Source organism: Sinohyriopsis cumingii, chromosome 5, assembly GCF_028554795.1.
Source record: "Sinohyriopsis cumingii isolate HCF-2022 chromosome 5, ASM2855479v2, whole genome shotgun sequence".
NCBI lineage: Eukaryota > Metazoa > Mollusca > Bivalvia > Unionida > Unionidae > Sinohyriopsis > Sinohyriopsis cumingii.
This window is the reverse complement of record NC_142965.1, coordinates 20,130,803-20,156,695: the sequence shown is the minus strand read 5'-3', so window position 1 is coordinate 20,156,695 and position 25,893 is coordinate 20,130,803. Positions and strand designations below refer to the sequence as shown.

General features: G+C 35.9%; 1 long non-coding RNA gene across 3 annotated transcripts in view; it reads right to left on the bottom strand.

The window, feature by feature from the left end:
- LOC149798746 (uncharacterized) overlaps positions 1–24,413 on the bottom strand; it is a 126,792-nt gene extending 102,379 nt beyond the window's left edge. The window contains exons 1-3 of one of the 3 annotated variants that reach the window (XR_016421025.1): positions 24,284–24,413; positions 23,769–23,880; positions 13,408–13,542 (exon numbers count right to left, since the gene is read on the bottom strand). This is a non-coding gene — a long non-coding RNA (uncharacterized LOC149798746). The remainder of the gene's footprint in view (positions 1–13,407; positions 13,543–23,768; positions 23,881–24,283) is intronic. The other 2 variants (XR_016421024.1, XR_016421023.1) reach the window with 2 other exon arrangements.
- Between the last annotated feature and the right edge of the window lie 1,480 nt (positions 24,414–25,893).

The window sequence follows — 25,893 nt, the reverse complement described above, 5'->3', positions numbered from 1 at the left end:
ACTATCACTGTATATTTATATTTATATAACCTGTACTATTACTGTCTATTTACATTTCTATAATCTATACTATCACTGTCGACTTACATTTCTATATTCTATCACTATTTACATTTCTATAGCCTTTACTGTTACAGTCTATTTAAATAGCTATAGCCGATACTATCACTGTCTCTAAACAGTTCTATAACATATACTATCACTATTTATATTTCTATAGCTTATACTCTCACTGTCTATTTACATTTATATAACGTATACTATCATTGTCAATTTACATTTATTTGGCATATAATATCACTATATACATTTCTATAAATTATAATATCACTGTCTATTTACATTTATTTGGCCTATACTCTCTCTAATTAGATTTATATATCCCATACTATACCTCTCTATTTACATTTATATAGCCTATACTATACCTATCTATTTACATTTATATAGCCTATACTATACCTCTCTATTTACATTTATATAGCCCATACTATACCTCTCTATTTACATTTATATAGCCCATACTATACCTCTCTATTTACATTTATATAGCCCATACTATACCTCTCTATTTACATTTATATAGCCCATACGATACCTCTCTATTTACATTTATATAGCTCAGACTATACCTCTCTATTTACATTTATATAGCCCCTACTATACCTCTCTATTTACATTTATATAGCCCCTACTATACCTCTCTATTTACATTTATATAGCCCCTACTATGCCTCTCTATTTACATTTATATAGCCCCTACTATGCCTCTCTATTTACATTTATATAGCCCCTACTATACCTCTCTATTTACATTTATATAGCCCATACTATACCTCTCTATTTACATTTATATAGCCCATACTATACCTCTCTATTTACATTTATATAGCCCATACTATACCTCTCTATTTACATTTATATAGCCCATACTATACCTCTCTATTTACATTTATATAGCCCATACTATACCTCTCTATTTACATTTATATAGCCCATACTATACCTCTCTATTTACATTTATATAGCCCATACTATACCTCTCTATTTACATTTATATAGCCTATACTATACCTATCTATTTACATTTAGTGCAATGTTGTATTGAAAAAATATTTACTGACCGTTCACTACTATCACTATTATGTTACTAATTTACTTCTACTGCTTCTCTCTCTTTCTGTCTCTCTCTCTGTATATGTCGCTGTCTGTCTGTCGGTCTATCTGTGTGTGTGTGTGTGTGTCTCTCTCTCTCTCTCTCTCTCTGTTGCACAGCACTTGGAGACTGTTGTAATGCTTTCTTCAACATCAAGAACCCCTCGCCATAAAAAAGAACAGAAAAAATACTGCCGTTGTTAGACAAATCACTTTTTGTCTGTTAAGAAAGTTTAAAAAAAAATTAACAATGTAATAGACAGGGTGTCACTTCTAGGACCCTAACCAGCCACATATGCTGGGACGGGGCCAAGGAGTGTCAACAAAACAAATAATTTTTGTTGTTGTGAATCATCTATAAATGGAAATGAAAATTTCCTGCACCAGTAGATAGTGGCATTGTCCATTTGGACATTTTAGCCAGCGGCAATGTCCTTCGCTACGAAATTTCCAAGTAAATGAGAGTTATATTTTCACTTAATGTTCTGGCTTCTGTACAAACTTGCTAGCGAGATATTTCATTGGTGCCATTTATCTATGACAGATTAAATATTTACTATATAATCTGCTTATTCAGTTGAAATCACAAAATATACTTTTTTATTATTCGATCTTAATGTTTCTCACTTACTTTTTCATTAATAATTTTAAAATCTTACTCTTCGTCACCAATAAGAGGCGACCTTGAAACAACTGATTTTAAATCTTATTAAAATAAATTTTGACGCCTCAATGGTTTTAAACTAAGTAACAGAAAAGATAAAAATAAAATTAAAAAAGTGTTGTAAATTTCAACAAATAATATTATTTTCCTAGAACAGAAAGTGAAACTTTACGTTAGTGTGAATTAAATTCCAAATAGTCCTAAAAGTTCTACCATAAGTCCAAATGTATGAAATTCCACGCGAGAAAGCTTTCCTCCCCATTGCACACATCGGCTTAAGCCTCTTGATGTCTAACAGCTGCCTCGCTTGGCGCTCAGCATTAAGAGGTTAGTGTTAGGACTGGTCGGCCTGATGTCAGGATAATGTGACTGGGTGGGACATCATGCTTTATGTCTGCGGCATGATACCCCAGTGCAAGACATCACTATAAACTGTTACACTGCAGACATCGTAGCGATATGACTGAAAAATTGTTAAAGCTACGTTAAAAATCCAAACAACACACACACATACACTCTTGGTGTCAATTTTTTTTCAAGGCACTAAAAAATGTTTACAAATTGGAGTCTGGAAATTGGATGACAAGCATTCCAGGAAGACGAATATACGCATTTGAAGTTGCTGGAAATTTGTCGGCAGCATATAACAGATGTGCGGGTTTACATAAAGCTGTCACTGGTTTTGAAGCCTGCGGGTTTTGGCCTCGTAATCCAAATAAGTTCACAAATGACGATTTCGCTCCTTCTATGGTAACTGATGAACCTCAGCCAATGTCATACAGGCCTAATGCATGTCAACAAGTAATACCTATGTCACCTCTGCTGATTGAATCAAATAAAGATCGTCGAGGAATCTGGCAATTGGGAAATTTTTGATGAAGCTATTCTTGCTGGAAGAATGGCAGGTGCTGCCTTGGGGGTATCTCATAACGAATTATGAACATATTGCTTCAACGTTCGCCGAAACCTAGAATATCCAGTCAGCGAAAGGGAAAAGCAAAATCAGCCATGAACTTAACACCATCACCGTATAAAAAGATTATTATTGAAAAGCAAAAGCAAAGAAACACGGTGACAAATATAAAAGGCAAATGTGATAGGACTGTGCAGGCAAGTGGTAGGAAACGGAATAAAGCCAAGGATTCAAAACAGAAAGTAATGCAGAAGAAAAAAGGAACATACTTGTAGAGAGGACAAAACGATAAATAGAAAGCCAGAGAAGATTATGAAGATAACTTGTAGAGAGGACCATGTAAAGGGGAAAAAGGCATCAGATCCAAGGTCGTTCGCTAAACGTGATGTTGCCTTCTCAGCAGAAACAATATATAATACGGACATTTGTGGAGACTGCGAATTTGAAAATGGGGGAAGTGATCATCCCTTTTATGAAAATTCCTGGTCACAGTGCATGGAAATGCTCCAGGTGGTGCCATGAATCATGTGGCACACTCTCAATATGCAATTTTGCTGTGCTAAGTGTGAGTAATAAAGAATTTACCAGGAACATACACGACTTTTGGGCTTTGTCTTTTTCTTCATTAAAGGTGGAACTTAGGGACTATTTACACTTGAATATTGTTGTAGCTGTTTCCTATCCGCATTGTTGTGCTTATTTGATTGAGGCAACAGTATGTAGTTTTAGCATAATTGCCATAATATAAAAGCGAATGTTCTGTAGCTCGTTTCTTGTCTTATGCTTTTATGAGGACCACCTCGATGTCTGTTGGAGGTCACATCATCGGAAAAGCCGATCCAAAATAATCTGCAATCCAAAATTTAAAATCAAACCTAACCTACTAAAGTTATGTTAGAACAACACCTTGATTAAATTTTAAATGTCTGCAAAATTCCATCATATGATATATGATGAGCACATTACATGAGACAAACCACATAACGGAGCTTATTAGAAGATGCATTAAGGATCCCAATCTCCTCGAGCGGACAAGGACACTCTTCTCAAATAATCTTGATCTTTAATTCGGTCCAAAATAGGCTATGGACGCCATGTTTACCACCTCCATTCCCGGTCCAGCCCATCACTACTCAGACTATTAGATCAAATACAATATAAAGCTCTGCTAAAGCCGGCACTCTCTTAAGTACATCTCTGGAAGAACTGCAGATACTAACCGGAGAACCACCCCATTAACCGTAGACGAAAAGAAACTATTCTAAGAGATGCGGCTAGAATCTCTATCCATGACAAGTCGCATCCAGCTATAAAAATTATTGATATGTGCAACACACTCTTCGGACATAAACTGGTCTCAACAAACCCAGGGGGCAAAATAATTCATGAACTAAAGAAGGAACTAAACGTTTTAGATCTCCAAAACAGATATGGTCTACTTCCCTGACCCTGCATCATGGATCTGTAAAACATTAATTATTACCTTTTCGGCATCCGAGTATGGATCCCAAAATGACTAACCATTGGAAAATAAGGCTAAAATAATCTCAGAATCAATCCTTACATTTTCCGGGCCGGGTGAGTTTTCCCGTGTTGAGTCAAATTAAGCCGCAGGCTCCACTCCTGGTGGTGCCCTTCCGTCAATTCCTTTAAGTTTCAGCTTTGCAACCATACTCCCCCCGGAACCCAAAAACTTGTATTTGAACTATTGGAATTGTTAGGAGATAGGAAAATTACAAGACTTGTTTGGATTTGACCCAATTGCACAGGTGGTTTACACATTATTGGTTATGTTAGGGTCCAATAAATAACTGGACTAAAACTTGATTAAGTACGGGCTGGTGTTCAGTGACTCTCGTACGGATAGCCTTCTTACCGGACCGTTTTTCCTCTCTTGCCACTCTCGGACATTCGTACATGAGCGGAGATGTGGAACAATTTCCACCCGCAAAAAAAAACCAGGTGTCCCAGTGTGACGTCATAGTCGCCGACCAGTCGCGACTGACATTGCATACTGCTTTGGTTGACACCCCACTGACTGGTAAACTATTACCTTAAGAACGTGAGTGCGTGGGTCCAGTCCCACTCATGAAAGCTCTCCATTCAGACTGTTAGGGTCCAATTTGGATCCACAGCTGAGGCTAATTAACAGTGCACTTTGTGCACATAAACGCCTGGGGGATGAGGCACTAATTCTTTCCCCCAGGATTAATTACCAGGCAACAGTACGAAAACCACGTTAATTCAACTAACTAACATCAATCAGTCGCACAGGCTGAATGGGCTAAAACGACTCTAATTCAACAGATAGACAAAAAGACAGACTGCTTTACCATTCATCGTCAATCCGACAAGAGAATAAGATGACAGAAAAGTTATAAGAAGCAGTAAACATCCTGATCGACATTGATCAGCTAGCTACTCGTGCAAGTTGAGACTTAATGGTAACGCTAAGCCAAGTGATAAGGGAAGCGACAGCCCTCCAAAGAGAAAAGAACTTGATTAAAGAAGTGATGGAGGAAGGAAAAGAGAAGAAGAAGACCGTATGGGACATGGAGAGAAAGGAAAAGGAGGAAAGTTGAATGAGAGCAAACAACGCGATTTCCAAAGAATGAATGAAAAGTGGACCAATGTCAAGGAAATACTTCCGAGCCATAGGTCATCTTGTCTGGATCCATGAGGATGGAAAGAAGAAAGTTAAGATTCTTGACAAACTGAGGAGATGGTGGAAGAACTGGAGGTCAGGAAGAAAGCAGAAAACCCCAACGGCCCTTTAAAGAGCCATTCATATGCCTCGAAAAGATGTTCTTTCACTCTTGCCAAATTGTGTGTGTGTTTGTGTTTGTTTGTGTGTGTTTAATAGTTTGTCCCCATCAACACTTTTGTCCTCATAAACTCTTATGACCCTATAAACCCTTTTTGTCACTATAAACCTTTTCCCATGTTAAAACTATGGAGAAATTTAACATAGGATTTACCATACTTATTTATAGCAGCACTTATTAAAGTCAACTGCAACATTGTTTCGAAGCCACCCACATGAGGTCAGTCACTTGTAACACTGTAACCATTTTGTCCAAGATCGTAAAGGTCCATTGTCCTCGATAGGCTCTCCCTTGTTAAATTCTCCCTTGTCCCACAAGGGGCTCTTTGTCTCCAAATTCGCTCATATTAATGCTGGTGTGTATTGTTGAAATATGGTCATAATGTATTCACTGGAGTTATACGCTGTCTGTTCTAAAATTAAGAGCTTCCTTATCTTTTTAACAGTGTTTGATACTGTCAAAAGAATTGGTGTAGTACTAGTAGGTGTTTTGTTTTGCAGCTGTACATGCGATGTGCAAATAACTAAAGGCCATATACTCTGATTTAATACCTTCATTTTTTAATATGTCAGAAAGAAGGACCTATATGTAGCTAGCCAAAACACTGGTGTTCATTCTCGATGGTCTTCTGGCTCATCATCAATCATTGTCTTTTCTTTTCCTTCAGATATATCTTATCACGGTCTGGTGGAACTGTAAAATTGTTGCACATCAAGACAAATGTTTTCGTCTCTTTGTGCTGTTGCTATTTGATTTTAATTCATCATCACCAGGTAATGCTTTTTTACACTGAGACAGCAAGTGTGTGGATGTAAAATAAAATTTAAAATTGCGTGCTGATATGACTGATTACATATTTATCTAATAAATGATATATTAAGTATTTATCTATTAAATCTCGCAACCACATGACGTCCATACTGCCCCGTTTAGTTCATTTTTCTGCCGTCACGCTGTTTTCTTTATCTATCCAGGCTCGGCTCTAGGATGTGCGGGGCCAAAGGCAGCGTGCGGGGCCCAAGGCAGCAAAAGCGATAAGCGGTGCCCCAAGCAATACAATTGCATGCGGAGTTGATTTCCTGAAAGCGCGGAACCCATGGCGGTTGCCTCGTTTGCCTTGCCCTAGGGCCGGGCCTGTATCTTTCTATAGTCACCAATCAAAGTATTAAGTGTAGTTTTCCGGGGTCTTCCCGTTTTGTTTATTAATTTTTTTTATTTTATTTTATTTTTTTACTGGCCGCCATGTATAGCATATCTTGTGCTGAAAAATAGCGTTAAGCCCTACAACATCAACAACTACACGGGTTTCTTTTCTTCATGTCCATTTTTTAAATTTTACAACTGTATTTTTTAATATTTTTCAGCACATGATAGACTACACGTGGAGGCCAGTATATATGGTTAAGGAAGAGACAGGGAAAACATTTGAACAACGGGGGCTACTGGCACATTGGCCTATCCCGAGACTCAAACCCACTCAGACAGAGGTGACACTCTTGTGATCTGTAAGTGAGATCGACTTATACCTCGCGATCACCCAGGGTTTGAATATGTGCACTTTTCGCGGACATGTGGTTTGGCGGCTAGGTTTGTCGTTGTTGTTTTTGGGTTTAAAGCCATTTCTCAACGCAAGACAGGCTATAAGTGGCGGTCAGTATAACTGGTGTAAGAACCCGTTAAAATCCGTTATAAACCACTGACACACAGTTAGCTACTCTTACATACCCTTACTTACCGATCCCGAGACTCGAACTCACGCGGACTGAGGTGAGATGGCAGTAATCGGTAATGGCGTGTGCATTAGACTGCTCCTCCTCCAGGGGCGCCGGCTAGGTTTCACTCGTATTGTATTAATTTATTTTTCTGTACGGTAAAATTATTTTATTCTTTGTAATGTGGGATGAAATTTGATACCTTATTTATGTAATTTTGTCTAAATATTACCTTTGCCAAACAATGCACATACTACCTTTCTTTTATTTTATTAAATGAAAACTTTTATTGAGTTGTCTAAGTCCATTATCTCATATTCTGGCTTGCTTTATTGAGTTGTCTTAGTCTAATATTTCATATTCTGCATATACTACCTTATATTTTAAATTAGGAACTAATTGACAAGTTTTGACATTCAATATAGGTTTATATTACGTAAATAACTGATAGCTATGTAAACAGGAAATTCTCCACTATGTAAAACTGATTGGGATTGATATCTGGCTATCCAATTGAAGTTTTTAATTTGCTTCAGCTGTGCGTTCACGCCCTCTTCTCGTTTCATTGTTCAACATTACTCAGTTGGTACTTTGATTATTGTCAAATTTTAGAAAAGACATTTTTTTTTTATTTAAAAAAAATAGGCTAGTAAATTAGCTCTTTGCAAAGATTGTTTTTTTTTTATCATGATATTCTTTTTCACCGTTTCAAATTTCAGGAATGCCAAACAATATTGTCAATTAACCAATCTTAAAAGTTTCCCTTTGCAATCCTTTATCATTACAACCTATAATTTTCATTTACATTGGCACCAAATAACCTGTGGTGTGCTGACAAGCCATTAAACTCTATAGAGATATAGGCATCAGCGTCTTCAAAGGGGGAATTATCCCCACCTAGTTCCTTTATTTTTAAAAATATCCACTGTCAAGTATATCAATATAAGCAGCAAAGTGGGCTGACACCCCAAAAATGGCGGCCGAATTTTGTTGTTACCCATCAATAAAACCTCCATTGTGGAATCAGACGCTTTTATGAACAAGAGACAAAAACAATTCTCGCGAACGACCTAAATTTATACGAGACTCACAGACATATACACACAAAAAAATAGCAAAAGGAATTGCTTGTGACCAGGTTGAACGACGTTGGATATCTGTTGAATCTTGGGTAATTGATATATTTTTTTCTTTGTAATTGTTATATTTTTTCTTGTGTCTCCATTGTACTTGTTGAATCTCTAAGTGCGAAACAAAATTTTAGAGACCCAGAGGGGTTTTAGTTTGTTAATTTATAATCAAGCACACACACAACCTAAGTGAACCCCGTGTGCTTTAAAATAAAAAACCTTTCTTAGGTTCGGAGGGGCCCATGTAAGCGCACATGGGTTAGTTTTATAAGTTTACAATTACCCATCCAACGATATTTCGTCTTTTTTTCATCGCAGGTACTCCGGAATACAGCTATTGCTGAGATGTAGTTAATACAGATAAAAATTGTCTACGTCCGGAAAAAATTTAAATCAGCGACTCGGGGGTGAAAAGACCTGACGTATGATGTGAGATTACCTGAATGCATGACGTTTTCATTTTGGTTATTGAAAACTTCTTTCGATAACACTGGTCAACAGTGAAATCATTACTGACTTGAAAAGGCCCTAATCTGTAGTATTTTGGTGTGCCGAACACGAATATAACCGTGAAAAATTTGTATTGGCTCTCGTTTTGAAGATATTCATATACCTCATTTTCTATGTTTCACTGTGTAAATTTCTCCAGTAGGACTGCAGCAACATCCGGAATAATGATGTAACATTGCATAATACCATCATGCTCACATCATCCACAGTTGATTGCATCATTTTCTGATGCAATGCAATACTAATGCCATGTGGCTGCTGAAGTAAGTTGACATCAGCAGTGTACTATACATGTGTAGGCCTATTATACTAATGCCAGGCGGCTGCTGAAGCTGACGTAAGCAGTGTACTATATAAAGCCCAATCAGATAGGTTCAGCATTTAAAATATTTTAGACGTTGTGCGAGACAGTTCAAGCTACTGTTACATAAAACTTATTATTTTATCCATTTACGTACAATAAAGAACAGTAATGCCTCGAAAGTGTGTTAATACCGCGGACAATTTTTGCTATATTTGTGGGGAAGTGACATTTGCCAACCAGAAGAAAAGTATCAATTCTCAAGTGAAGAAGGCATATCATCTTTACTTCGGATGCAAGGTTGGTGACCAAGACAAGCCTTGGGCTCCGCATATATGCTGTGCTACATGTACAACACAGCTTTCACAGTGGTTGAATTGCAAAAGGTCATCAATGCCGTTTGCAGTCCCAATGGTGTGGAGAGAGCCAAGCAACCACCTAAATGACTGTTACTTCTGCTTGGTTCCTCCTCTTTCCGGCGGAATAATGAAGCGAAAGAAGTCGAGAATAGTCTACCCAAACATTCCGTCTGCATTGAGACCAGTTCCACATGGTGAGGGACTTCCTATTCCAGAACCTCCAGCAGAATATTCTCTTGATTCATCTGACGAAGACAAAGGTGAGTCGACCTGTTCTTCTCCTGGTCCATCAGCATGCAGTGATCCAGATTTTCACTGTGGTGCATCATCAACCCCACACAGAATAACACAGGAAGAACTAAATGACCTGATTCGTGATTTGGACTTATCAAAGAACAAGGCAGAATTGCTAGGATCAAGACTCCAACAATGGAATCTTCTAGAAGAAGATGTCACAATTACTGCATATCGAAAGCGCCACCAGCAATTGGAGCCTTTCTTCAGAAAGGAAAGTAATCTGATATTCTGTTCCGATATTGAGGGCCTCATGAATGCTTTAAAAATCACTCATGACCCACAAGAATGGAGACTATTTGTGGACTCTTCGAAACTGAGTCTCAAGGCTGTGCTTTTGCACAATGGAAACATTCTTCCATCTATTCCAGTAGCATATGCTGTCCACATGAAAGAGACATACGATAACTTAAGGCAGCTACTGAATTCCATTGAGTATAACAAGTACAGCTGGCACCTCTGTGGTGATTTGAAGGTAGTTGCCCTTTTAATGGGACTGCAGCAAGGATATACAAAATACATGTGTTTCTTATGCGAGTGGGATAGCCGAGCAAGGGAAATGCACTACATGAGGAAGGAATGGACTCACAGGCAGAATGTAGCCATTGGAGAGAAGAATATCCAACACCCAGCTCTGGTTGAGGCTCAGAAAATCTTGCTACCACCCCTTCACATCAAACTAGGTTTGATGAAGAACTTCGTGAAAGCCATTGACCGGACTTTGCCAGCATTCCGATACCTGCATGAAAAATTCCCTTGACTCAGCGAAGCAAAGATTAAAGAGGGAGTTTTTGTGGGTCCTCAGATTCGAGAGCTTTTCAAAGATGACCGGTTCAACAACTTGCTGGAAGGTGACGCGAAACAAGCATGGAATGCTTTTCGCCTAGTTTCTACAAACTTCCTCGGAAATGTTAGGGCAGAAAACTATAAGGAACTAGTAGAAGACATGTTGATGAAGTATAAGAAACTTGGCTGCAATATGTCTCTAAAGATTCACTTCCTTCATTCCCATTTGGATTTCTTTCCTAGCAACTGTGGTATTGTTAGTGATGAACACGGCGAACGTTTTCATCAAGATATCGCAACAATGGAACAAAGATACCAGGGAAAATGGTCCACTACAATGCTGGCTGACTACTGCTGGACACTCCTCAGAGATGCTCCCGAACAGCTGTACAAGAGACAGGCGAAGAAATCTAAGATGTAGTCAATGACTTGATTTTTTATAGGTAGGCTATTACAGTTGACCTTTTACTATTGGAATGCATTTCGTTATGTAAACATTAATTTCTTGCAGATTACAAAAAAACTAGAGCCAATTTTGCAATTTGACTGTCATATTCGTGTTCAGCACATAAAAATTGATAAGAATTGACTAATTTTATTTCAGTAACATGACTTTTGTAAAAATTTGTTGTCCAGTGTAATGCTTTTATCATAAACCTGAATTGATCCTTTACTCACCGCCATCAAAATTATATGTCCTTATTGTGCGTGATACAAAAATAATGAGTCATTTAGACTTAACTGATTGGTGTTAGTTTGGAAATTAGAGGTACGCATAATTCAATTCAAATGTGTGAATAAATTAAAGAAATTTGTTGGACTTAATAGATTCGGTTAATTATACAGGTGGCCTACACATTATTGGTATTTTAAATTGTTTATTAGAATAACTGGACTAATTTTGATTAGAGTACAACTCCGATGTTTCAGTACTTCAGTTGGCGCTTGCCACCTCTTGCCGAGTCCCTCTCCTCCTCTTCCTCGCTCGGAACACAAAAAGACGAAATGTGGGACTACTCCCACTCGTCTAAATTAACATGTGCCCCGATGAAGGTGTAAGTACGGAACCGGGGTGGCGCTATGAATGGGTTGTTATCCCAATAAGTGTCTTATACTAGATACAGACTTAGACAATGGGCATGTGTGTTTCTATTCCCGCCCACCGTATGTCCGGTGGCGAATAAATGCTTTGGAATCGGACAAATTAATCAGCACAATTTGTGTGCATAAACGTGCTGGGGATTGAGCCTCTTTTTCCTTCCCCTGCGATTAATTAATTAGCCCGCGGTGGGGGCATTAACCCGTCGCGCATGCCATATGGCGAATGCGACGAAAATTAAAAGTCGAGCCAAGTCAAGTCTCGAAATCCATTGCTGACTGGTCAACACAAACATTTTTTCGAAATTAGCGAAGCTGAACGGAGGCAGCGTACATCTGCATCGTGTCTGGCAGAACCTGATGCAGAAGCCGAGAGAAATAGACAATGTCAGGATGCTTTAAGTGGCGCAAGACCTAATCGGAGATGTCTTTAGAGAAGAAGTGAAGCAAGAAGAAATGTGGACAGAGAGATATAGGCAACAGAAACAAGGTCAGCAGCAGCAACAACAATACAGGCTGCAGCATGAGCAAGAAAGAGGTTTTGTGGATTGTAGAGTGGACACTAAGGAGTTCTTCTCCTTCTGAAGAAGAAGACCGTATCCTGTAGGAAAACCTGTAGCGAGTCGTGACAATCCTCCTCGCAGACGCTAACAGATTACCAAAACCCTAAAACAAAAACAGTCATTTTCAGGGCTACCCAGATCTCTAGAAAAGATATACTACTCCATTGAGGAAATTATTTTATTTGTTTGCAGCCTAGTGAGATCGTTTGTGAAATTTCATCTTCTTCAATTATACTCCAAACTAACGTGAGTCGTTTTGGATTGAATGTGCATGAGGTGTTGAGTGGTAGATAAGATGTGTGAGAGTGTGTTTTGTTTCCTTTCAGCTCCTTCTTTTGCACTCTAACCTTACACAGGACGTTTTTGGATAGTGTGTTGGGGTGATGGATGGTATAGATGAGGTAATGGATAATAATTGTATGGGGTATTGGATGGCATATAAGGTGTGCAAGAGTGTGTCTTGTTTGTCCCTAAAAAAAAAGTGTCCCAATAAAATTAATTTCACCTACACACAGTAGCGCATGTTGAGGTCAGCCACTTTGCAACACTGTTACTCAACATCCGCCTGATTGAGATCAGCCAGTTGCAACATTGTTGCTAATTGTTCCCCAGTGTCAAGTACTGTGATGTAATTGAGGCTAGAAATTTTGAGGCTATAAATATAGACTTGGGTTTTCCATAGGAATTTCCGTAAGTTTTGGCTATAAAATGATACTGGGTTTCTTCCATAGGAATTTCCACAGATAGTACATATAAATAAATAGTAGGGCATTTAAATAGGATTGTGATACAAGGTGAGGCTATAAATATATACTGGGTTTTCCATAATATTTTACCACAAGTTGTGACTATAAATAGATAATAGGCTTTTTAAAATGGACTTTCTGACAAGTAGTGACTATAATTGCTAGCTTTTTACCATATGGTAATTTTGTGGTGTCGATTTTGTGAGATCTTATATCTTTTTCTTGCATTTTAAGCCAACACATGGCGTTTGAGTATGTGTGCTTGTGTGTGTGTATATGTATGTGAATGTATATGTCCATGTTGTGTTTGTCCCTATGAACCAATGTCGCTATCAAGTTCATTTCACCTACCTACCTACGGCAGCTGGTATTCAGGTCATCCACTTGCAACACTGTTACTAAGTAGCCGCTCCGATTGAAGTCAGACAGTTGCAACATTATTGCCAATTGTTCCCCAGTGTCTAGTACCGTGACATCATTTTGAGGCTGTAAATATAGACTTGGGTCTTTTCCATAGGATTTTGCTAAAAGATGAGACTATAAAGAGATACTAGCGTTTTTTTTAAAGGATTTATCACATTTTATATCTATAAATAGAGAGTGGGTTTTCCCCACACAAAGGAATTTCAGCAAGACAAGTTGTAGCAATAGATATATACTGGGGTTTTCTACAGGATTTTTATACAAGTTGTTGCTATAAATAGTTACCAGGTTTATCCATTTTCGTCTAAATCAATAATATAACGTTCAGGCATATGTTTAGTCTCCGTTAAATTCTGGAACAAATTCGTAATTTTAGCGTACTTTTAGTCACATCCATTTTGGCGTTGGTCTTTTCCTTGATTATAGCTTTTTATAGCATCATTACAATTATGCAAATTTATGAACATCTCCAACATCATTTCAGATCTAGGTAATGCTTTATATATAAATCTTGGATACAAGAATGTAGTCATTATGCAACAGGTATCTAGTACACACGTGTGCAATCTGAGGTCAGCAACTTGCAACATTGTTGCTAACATCTCCACCCGATTGAGGACAGCCACTAGCAACATTGTTGCCAATTTCCCCAGTGTCCAGTACCGTGACATTACCCATGTTAATTTCCCATATTGCACCCAAGTGTTCCACGATATTAATATCCCATATTGCCCTATAGAGGCTCTATGTAATTCCCCTGTTGCCCTAGACAGTCCCAACCCTATGTTCATTTTTCATATTGCCCTCAATAGTCTCATTGCCCTTGACAGTCACAACCCTATGTTCATTTCCCCACATTGCCCCATAGTCCACTGCCCTGAATGGTCCCCATATACTACTTATACACTACTATTACTTCAAACAATGTAATGGATCATTCATTAAAATCATGACTACAGAGCTGTGTGTCAAGGTTTGCAGGCACTTTTGGGAATGACTGAATCCCATTGGTCATAGCATTGAGAAGGTTTTGAACTTGAGAGTTAAAAATCTTTTCTGAGTGATTTAGAAAACATATGCAAACAGGAAATTGAGTATCATCATTCTTCTTTTGTTATCAATTATTTACAAGATAATTTGTTTTATTCTTGGATTGCCCCTTCGTAAGTCATTGACTACAAAAATAAGTCACCATTATGCATGTTTTGCTCTGAAACATAACCTTAACCCTGCCCCTAATATTCTGTACTTGATACTTCAAATTATTTAGGCCTGTACAATAAGCCAAAGTCTTTTCTGTATTTGGTTCTTCATATCCTTTAGGTCTGTATAGCAAGCTCAATATCTTTTCTGCATTTGATACTTCATATCCTTTAGGTATGTACAGTAAGCTCAGTATATCTTCTGTATTATATACTTCAAATTATTAAGGTCTGTACAATAAGCCCTATGTCTTTTCTGTATTAGATACTTCATATCTTTTAGGTATGTACAATAAGCCAAAGTCTTTTCTCTATTAGATACTTCAAATCATTTAGGTCTGTACAGTAAGCCCCATGTCTTTTCTGTATTAGATAATTCAAATCATTTAGGTCTGCACACTAAGCTAAATTATTTTCTGCATTTGGTACTTCGTATCCTTTAGGTCTGTGCAGTCAGCCCCATGTCTTTTCTCTATTAGATACTTAAAATTCTTAAGGTTTTTCATCTGTCACCTTGCTTGGGAGAAAGATTTTGTTTTTATTGCCTTAAGTGATACATGTTGACATTTACAATATTATAACTGAAAATATAACTAATTTGTCTACAGCTTGAGGCCAGCATGTTTCTGACAGAAGTATTTAATCATCTGTATAAAATGTTTCATACATTTCTTTCCTAGTCATAGGTTTGAGTCACGGAAGAATGTTTGTATAGCATAGAAATGAGGTCAAAAATATCGTCTGTGCCTGGCTCTTTTTATCATAATACAAGGAAAAATGTTCTTGCCAAACACATGTGCATAAAAAGTGCTTTTAAAAAAAAGAAGGAATTCAATTGCAATACCTCATTGAAATCCTAATAAGAGACCCAAGGCAGCCTGATATTACTTTGGTAAAGTGTTAGAAAGAGGAACACTGTGTGGAAACATGTGTATTTCTTTCTTTTAAGACAGCCAAGACCAGAACATTGTATACAAACAAGACAGATGGCTCATGTTTTTTGTGGACTTGATGCCATTTTTCAGCACATGGTAGCCTATACATGGTAGTGTTATGTATATATAATTTGTATTGTGTGAGTATATATGTATGTATAATTTGTATTGTGTGAGTATATATGTATATATAATTTGTATTGTGTGAGTATATATGTATATATAATTTGTATTGTGTGAGTATATATGTATATATAATTTGTATTGTGTGAGTATATATGTATATATAATTTGTATTGTGTGAGTATATATGTATATATAATTTGTATTGTGTGAGGTTGTATATATATATTTATATTTGCATTGTGTGATTGACCTTTATCCATAACAGAAGGTAGGAGTTGGACTAAATGTCTTTTTTATATAAACAACATGTGTTACATTTGTGTGTGTGTGTGTGTGTGTGTGTGTGTGAGAAAGAGAGAGAGAGAGAGAGATATTTTGATCGTTTTTAATGCAGCTTTAAAAATTTTTCAGAATGCTGTGTGGCAGTGTATAGTGATGTCTAGGACTGGGGCATAATGCCACAGACGTAGCATCATGTCCCACCCAGTCACGTTATCTTGACACCAGGCCGACCAGTCCTAACAATAACCTCTAAAAGCTGAGCACCAAGCGAGGGAGATGTTAGTACCATTTGTGTAAGTCTTTGGTATGACTTGGCCGGGGATCGAAACCCATGACCTCCCAAATCCGAGGCAGATACTCTAACCACTAGGCCACTGGAGCAGTACATGTATGTGTGTGTGTGTGTGTATTTATTTATGCATGCACATATGTACATACATATGCACACACAAAGGTATGTATGTATGTATGTAAGTATGTATGTATGTATGTATGTATGATTGTATGTATGTATGTATGTATGTACATACATATGCACACAGAAATGTATGTATGTATATATGTTGTATGTATGTATGTACGTATGCATGTATGTATGTACGTACATACGTAGGTAGGTAGGTAGGTAGGTATGTATGTATGTATGTATGTTAGGTGTGTATGTATGTATGTACGTATGTATGTATGTATGTATGTACCCAAGCTAGACAGCTGCAACTACATTTTTACAAGTCTTTGGTATGGATCGGTTGGGGATAGAACCTGCAACATCCCGCATCAGAGGTGGATGCTCTAACCACTGAATCCACTGGAGTGGTCAGCATATTACATAGCTAATTTTTGTCTATGAGTTTAGATCATATATTACGAGCATTATTACTTGCAGGTTAACATGTTTATGTGGCCTTTGACCTTGGAGCTTTCTACAAATCTATCTTGTTTATGAATTTGATTGGAAATGACCTTACTCCAGTTTTTTATTTAAGGGAAAATTAAACTTCTTCATTCATATCTAAACACCAGTCTTGGAGTCAGTTTTATTTGTCTTTAGTTAATATTTGAGAGGATTTATTAATTTAAATTATTCACTGGAATAATAAAGTGCCAATTATTAATATTCTGGATTAAATCACAATTATGTGATAATTATGAATTTATCTAGATACATTTTTGATTATGTCATTGTGATTACATCAAGACTGATAGCATACCAACACTATTCCCAGCCATACCAGCACTATTCCCAGCCATACCAACACTATTCTCGGCCATACCAACACTATTCCAAGCCATACCAACACTATTCCCAGCCATAGCAACACTATTCCCGGCTATTGTTACTTCAGCATTTTCAAGACTGGAATTCATTTGGAACACTACTGATATTCATTCAGGATACTCTATACTCCAATTATTGTATTCAGTGATCAAAACCCTTACTTTCATTAGCAAAATGAAATGCAAAAATAAGAGATTATTAGGGTCAAGTTTTGATGTTGCAGGAGTACAATATTGACATCAGGCATGTCAAGGGAAAAGACAATTTAATTGCAGATGCACTTTCAAGTGTATATAAATATTATATTGCTTCATGTATATTTTATGCCATTCACAAGAAATAATTTTAATTATATGTATATTCAAGGACATTTGGGATTATATTACTGTGATACATCAAAAGACTTACCACATTATCACATTCCAGGCCATTGGTACCTTTGTGACTACAGACACATCACCATATTCAATACTGGAATTTATTTGGAACACCAGTGGAGTTCAATTGGAACTTCATACATTTGGACTTGTGATGGAACTTTAAGGATATTTGGGATTTAATTCACAATATTGTAAGTTCTTTTAAAAACTTCACTTTTTATTCCAAGGAAATAAATTATTTGCTGAATTTTATAAAACTTGTTGGTTTTCACTCTCTTTTTTGTTGCTTAGTTTTAAGACCATAGAATTATAATACCAGGTATAGGGTATTATCATGTATAGTATATTTACACAGTAGAACCAGACATAGGGTATTATGATGTGTATGTGTACAATATGACCAGGAGGTATGTGGTATTAAAATGTATATGTGTACAGTGTGACTAGGTATGTGGTATTAACATGTATATGTGTACAGTATGACCAGGTATGTGGTATTAACATAAAGACATGTAGAGCATGACCATGTATATGGTATCACGGTACCAATTGTTTTTCCATATACCTCAATGCTAATGTTTTGTGAAATAAATATACTTTCTGTCCTACTTGGGCATGCATGTCACACACTGTCATATAGAACAATGCTAGATTGTCAATTTGACAATGACATAACCAGGTACTCCATTGCATTTAAGAGAGATAACTCTACTGGAACTAGACAGGGGTAAGAGTTATCTAGTCACAACAAGCACATTTTCAGCCATGTGTACCATATTTTAAAAAAATCATAAAAAATACAAAATATGATCTAGATAGAAATTAACACAAACTCACATGTTGCCAAGAGGCTCAACTTTTTTTTAAGCCAAACAGAAAGTACAACTCTTACATAATGCACCAATCACAGCTAGTGTTGTTCTTTAATTCTGAATACAATGTTCCATACACCTTAAGCTCCGCCCACCTGGACTTGCGCAATTGGTACCGTTATACCTATAGCAAACCTTAATTTTTCCAATAATCTGTGAAATAGTTCAGGACTGTATAAGTAACAAATATACTTAGTCTCACTTGTGAAAAACAATTTGATGAGGTACTAAGCTATGTGTTATATGAATGTGTATAGAAATCTCATTGAGCTGTTTTGAACTATTGTTTTCATACTTTTGCTTCATATCAAAATCATCTTTTGAAATAAAATGAATTCTTTCAACTATGAGTTGTATCTTATTCATATCAGCACTTATTGAACTTCACATAGGTGATATGGGATAAATCACATTATGTCATATTATGTAATAACTAGGTCAAAGGTCAATGTACCAAATAGTATGTACCTGTCCTACTTCAAAATGTACAATTCACCTAAAAGATAGGAATTTATATTTGTTTGGTAGGTGCAGAACTTAACATCAGAGACAGGTGGACATGACCCAATCTTATTATAAAGTATAAGCTTTGACCATTTTACACTATCTGCAGATACAAGAGGTCACTAACCACCAGTCCTCACACAAAGGTCCACCTACCCATCCTCTTTGTAACACAGATAGTAAGCTTTCCTCCTTTGTAATGTGAATAAAATTGTTTCAATAAGCCAATCAGTCACCAAATATAGTAAATTGCACCTTCTAAGTGGTTATGTTGGATTGGGGGTGAAATTAGGGGAATAAAATACAGAAAAATGCCAAATATAAACACTAAGTATAGCACATCAAATGGAGTTAAAAACAGGAGGAAAGTGTTTATCTAAAAGGGAGAGGTAGCTTATGATAAAGGAATTAAAGGAGGCAAAATCAGCAATGCAAAAAATGAGAAGTGAAAGTTTTATGACCTTACCTTGGACAAATATATGGGGCAGGGCCCAACAGGTCCAAGGACAGCCCAAAGGCAACTGTGCTATAACTTCCCTTACAGGTACCCAAATTTCAAGTGAAGTTGTGTTCATTTCCATCTAATATAAAAGGGTGAATAATTTAGATAATATAGATACATATAAAGTATATTTCTTCTACATAAGAATTTAATAATAATTGGCATAAGATAGAGAGAAACTCATCTCAGATCCAAGCAGAACATACCTTATCAGTTTTTAAGCTTGTAAACTTTACTGTGAGAAATTATTAAATTGCTTCTACTTACATTTGCATCAAGATTGAGGGCTAATATAATACTTCACAAATCTTCTCTTTATTTTCATAACCAGTCACTGAAAATGTGAGATTTTATTTCCTTGAAATGTTATGACTGGTGTAAGGGAGATAACTGAATGATATACATAAGGTGTGGTAACCTCTAATACATTATCCATGTAATTTTGGTAACCTCTAATACATTATCCATGTAATATAGATGAGTTCATCAACAACCTGTATTAACTTCATTGCAATTAAATTATCTCAAAATACATTACTGATAAAGTGAGAACCTAACATTTAGACTCCTATATTTAGTGGAGACCTCAAGAGTCATGTAATTTTAATTTCTAAGATGACGCACCTCTTTCATATCACATAGTTCATATTTTCTACAATGCCGGCATGTAGAGTGCAGCCTTCCATAACCATGCAGATATCATCTGATGCCAATTTGGATTCTTGCGATGGGATGCAAAGTTAGTCTGAGTGTGGATTTCAATGGAATGAATATGCACTGTGTGACTAAAATGTTTATCATTCTGTAATGTTGGACCAAACATGGAAATTCCACAAGAGCAGCTTGATGGAAAGAAATAGGATTAATTGAAAGTCAATAGTAGATTATAATTGGGCTTATACAAATGCTGACTTAAGGAAACTGTTCTTGTTTGTTGGTATTCACTGCTTCTTCAACAAAAGGGAATGCAAGAGAACTGAACTAACTACATGAACAATTTCAAAGCAGGAGAGTGTAAAAAAAAAAAAGGACAATTAGAGCAGGACAATTCAAATCAAAATGGGAAGGAATACCATATCCTTAATAAATTACCTAAAAATTACTCATGCCAGAATATCCCACATGGTACAAGTGATCTATGTACTTAGAGTGTTCTCTATCCTGGTTTATGGCACGCCTTACAAGAACAAGATAGCTGTTTTTGTACGCATGATTTTTCATCTTTTGCAGGTAAAATAGCCAATATTTGACCAAAATCAACTATATTATGTTTACATAACTTATTTTATTGCATGCATTCCAATCTAGGAGGTAACATCACATACATAAAGGCATCAGGTAACACAAGCCTATATCTATCATAGCTATAGTTATCAAAAGTCCCCATCCAAAGCCATCTTGTGCTATTTTCTGAAGATTTCATACATTTTATTCTTAAAGAACTTTCAATATTTGACCAAAAAGTGTTCAGCACACATTTGTTTTCCTACATCAAACTAGTATAGTTCATAAATGCCGCCCACATGTATGCGTTTCTATGGATACACTGTGAGGCTATTCTTTCCTTTAGGTATCACGGTACCAATTGTTTTTCCATATACCTCAATGCTAATGTTTTGTGAAATAAATATACTTTCTGTCCTACTTGGGCATGCATGTCACACACTGTCATATAGAACAATGCTAGATTGTCAATTTGACAATGACATAACCAGGTACTCCATTGCATTTAAGAGAGATAACTCTACTGGAACTAGACAGGGGTAAGAGTTATCTAGTCACAACAAGCACATTTTCAGCCATGTGTACCATATTTTAAAAAAATCATAAAAAATACAAAATATGATCTAGATAGAAATTAACACAAACTCACATGTTGCCAAGAGGCTCAACTTTTTTTTAAGCCAAACAGAAAGTACAACTCTTACATAATGCACCAATCACAGCTAGTGTTGTTCTTTAATTCTGAATACAATGTTCCATACACCTTAAGCTCCGCCCACCTGGACTTGCGCAATTGGTACCGTTATACCATATGGTATTAACATGTACAGTATTACTAGGTATATGGTAAACATGTATATGTGTACAGTATGACCAGGCATGTGGTATTAACATGTATATGTGTACAGTATGATTAGGATTCTGGTATTATGTATGGCATGTGTGTACAGTGTGACCAAGTATATGGCATTAATATGTATATGTGTACAGTGTGCCTCAGTATAGGGTATTATCATAAATGGCATATGTGTACAGTGTGATCAGGTATGTGGTATTAACATGTATATTTGTGCAGTGTTATGTATATATAATTTAATTGTTTGTTTGTTTTAAAAACAGTTTTATTTCATTTCATGCTATTGCAATGTATTATTATATGCTGGACTTGACCTTGTCCAAAATTTAGTTCATTTCTGCTTGACCTGATTGACTTTTTTTTAATTTTATTCATTGTAAACAACTAATACATAGCTAAATTATTATCTCTTGTATGGGATTAATATCAGGATCATTATTAATAGAAGATATAATTGTGTTTATTTGGGTCAAAGTTTTGGAGTTTCCTAGGTGAATTATATATAATCCAGGTTATTGTTTTGTCAAAATCAGGATCATTCTAGAAGGCTATTTTCCATTAGGTAATGTTTTTTTAGAAAATGCTAATTGTGACTTGAGGTCTAGTAGGGAACTATATAACCTTGTGAGTATGAAAACTTGGTCATTTGTGCTTCAACATCTAGCACTTTCAAGTTGTATTGTGTTGTGACCAGTTGGGCTGAATTTTATTTTCTTCAAATTATTGAATTCAAGTGATTATTTTCTATGGTAAAATCCTCAGTCACAAGATAATATAGTTCTCTGCTTGGCCCAAGGTCACAAATAGGCATTTTCTAAAAACAACCATTACCTAATGGAAAATAACCTTCTAGAATGATCTAATGAGCCTTGTTTACTTACAACACTGTAGCCTGTAAAATTCACTTTGGAATCTCCAAAAACCCTGACCCAAATCAACATGTTTACCTGAATAATAATTTGGTTAATAAGCTCATACACACAGAGAATAATGAAGCTATTATCAGTTGTTTACATAAATGAAATAAAAAAGTAAAAACATCAATCAGGTCAAGCATAAATGAACTCAGTGCTGGATAAGGTCCAGTCCAGCAAACAATGTTACATTACAATAACAGGAAATACAATTTTTTAAAACTAACAGACAAACAGTTAAATAAAATATACATAACACTGGTGACACCTTTACTGCATGCCACATTTCTGCAGAATAGCCTAAAGGCATATTTAAACAGAAGTGATCATTAACCACTATGAATACCTGCTTAAAGTCCTTTCAAAACATAGTTATTGGAGAGATGAATTTTTTTTATATATTCAGTAAAATCTGCAAACTTTATAAATGTAATTTAGTATGTATTGGAAGATATGATTACTTGTAAATAGTTTTACTCATAAAAAAAACAAATTAGAAGTAAGATATTTGTAAAGAATTTTTTTAAAGTATATTTGAGTTACTAGTTGAAGGCCTCAAGGGAGATTACCCTTAAAATAAAGACATAATTATTATAATATCAGTACATTTAGAATATAAACAGTTTTAGGTGGAGGATGTTTTTTATTGGGGGAGGGGGGCTAAGGTAACACTCACCTGAAGTGCTGTTCACCCAGTGTGAATCTGCAACAGCCCAGAGTATGACTAGACATATGGTATTATCATGTATGGCATATTTGTACAGTATGACTAGGCATATGGTATTATTATGTATGGTATATGTGTACAGTATGACTAGGTATATGGTATTATCATGCATGGTATATGTGTACAGTATGACTAGGCATATGGTATTATTATGCATGGTATATTTATACAGTATGAACAGGCATATGATATTATCATGCATGGTATATGGGTACATTATGACTAGGCATATGTTATTATCATGTATGGTATATTTGTACAGTATGACTAGGAATATGGTATTATCAAGCATGGTATATGTGTACAGTATGACTAGGCATATGGTATTATCATGTATGGTATATTTGTACAGTATGACCATAATAAATATAAAAGGACAATAATTACAAGTATTTTATAATAGTACTGAATTGGAAGGCCAGGAAACATACTTGCTTCCAGAATGATATTTTGTTCAACCTGGGTTTAAACAATCTTGGTGCTTACCTGAAAAGTGCTTGAATTTGAGGTCACTTCCAGAAAGTATTGGCAAAATGCTTGAATTTGGGTCAGTTCCAGAAAGTACTGCTTTAAACTGCCAAGTAGTCCTTAAAAGGTGCTTGAATTGAAAGCAAAACATTAATCCCCAGATGTAAATACATGTGCCATGGGGTTTTATTCCATCCATATTTAGGGGAAAATCATACAAATATACTATTCTCAAATGTCCATGGCATTTATTTGTAATCAGAGAAATTATTCTAGTCTAGCATAACATGAAATACATACAAGTTCCATAAATTATCTAATGTCTCTTTCTTTATTGGAACTTAGATATAATCTGATGAATATTGGCCATCAAATGTTCAAATAGGGATTTGAAATTAGATTACAGCAATATTAACAAAATACATTTCATAATTAAAACGTTAAATGGCTGTACATTATTCTGAAATAAATAAATTAAAAAAAATACATATAAAATGCATATGGATACATATAACATAAAACATTACACTAACCTTCTGGGTGGATTCCAGTAGCTACCTATAAAAAAGATGGCAGAAATCTTTTGAAAGAATCAGGCCTGTAATTATAAAAGCAGGGACCTTATATAAGCACCTTCTACTTACTCACTCCAGGTGCTTATTGTGTACAAGTGCAAAAATATCAGCAATCCATGCATATAGTCTCCTGTTAAATTACCGTATGTATCCCAAAAGCCTATCCATGAATATGGTCCCCTATTAAATTACCTTATGTATCCAAAATGTCAACCCATGTATATGGTCCCCTATTAAATTACCTTATGCATCCCAAAAGTCTATCCATGCATATGGTCCACTATTAAATTACCTTATGTATCCCAAAAGTCAACCCATTCATATAATCCCCTATTAAATTACCTTATGTATCCCAAAAGTCAATCCATGCATATGGTCCCCTACTAAATTACCTTATGTATCCCAAAAGTCAATCCATGCATATAATCCCTATTAAATTACCTTATGTATCCCAAAAGTCAATCCATGCATATGGTCCCCTATTAAATTACCTTACATATCCCAAAAAGTCAACCCATGCATATGGTCCCCTATTAAATTACCTTATGTATCCCAAAAGTCAATCCATGCATATGATTCCCTATTAAATTACCTTATGTATCCCATGCATATGGTCCCCTATTAAATTATCTTATGTATCCCAAAAGTCAATCCATGCATATGATCCCCTATTAAATTACCTTATGTATCCCAAAAGTCAACCCATTCATATAATCCCCTATTAAATTACCTTATGTATCCCAAAAGTCAATCCATGCATATGGTCCCCTATTAAATTACCTTATGTATCCCAAAAGTCAATCCATGCATATAATCCCTATTAAATTACCTTATGTATCCCAAAAGTCAATCCATGCATATGGTCCCCTATTAAATTAATTTACGTATCCCAAAAAGTCAACCCATGCATATGGTCCCCTATTAAATTACCCTATGTATCCCAAAAGTCAATCCATGCATATGATTCCCTATTAAATTACCTTATGTATCCCAAAAAGTCAATCCATGATATGATCCCCTATTAAATTACCTTATGTATCCCAAAAGTCAACCCATTCATATAATCCCCTATTAAATTACCTTATGTATCCCAAAAGTCAATCCATGCATATGGTCCCCTATTAAATTACCTTACGTATCCCAAAAAGTCAACCCATGCATATGGTCCCCTATTAAATTACCTTATGTATCCCAAAAGTCAATCCATGCATATGATCCCCTATTAAATTACCTTATGTATCCCAAAAAGTCAATCCATGCATATGGTCCCCTATTAAATTATCTTATGTATCCCAAAAAGTCAACCCATGCATATGGTCCCCTTTTAAATTATCTTATGTATCCCAAAAAGTCAACCCATGCATATGGTCCCCTATTAAATTACCCTATGTATCCCAAAAGTCAACCCATGCATATGGTCCCTATTAAATTACCTTATGTATCCCAAAAGTCAATCCATGCATATGGTCCCCTATTAAATTATCTTATGTATCCCAAAAAGTCAACCCATGCATATGGTCCCCTTTTAAATTATCTTATGTATCCCAAAAAGTCAACCCATGCATATG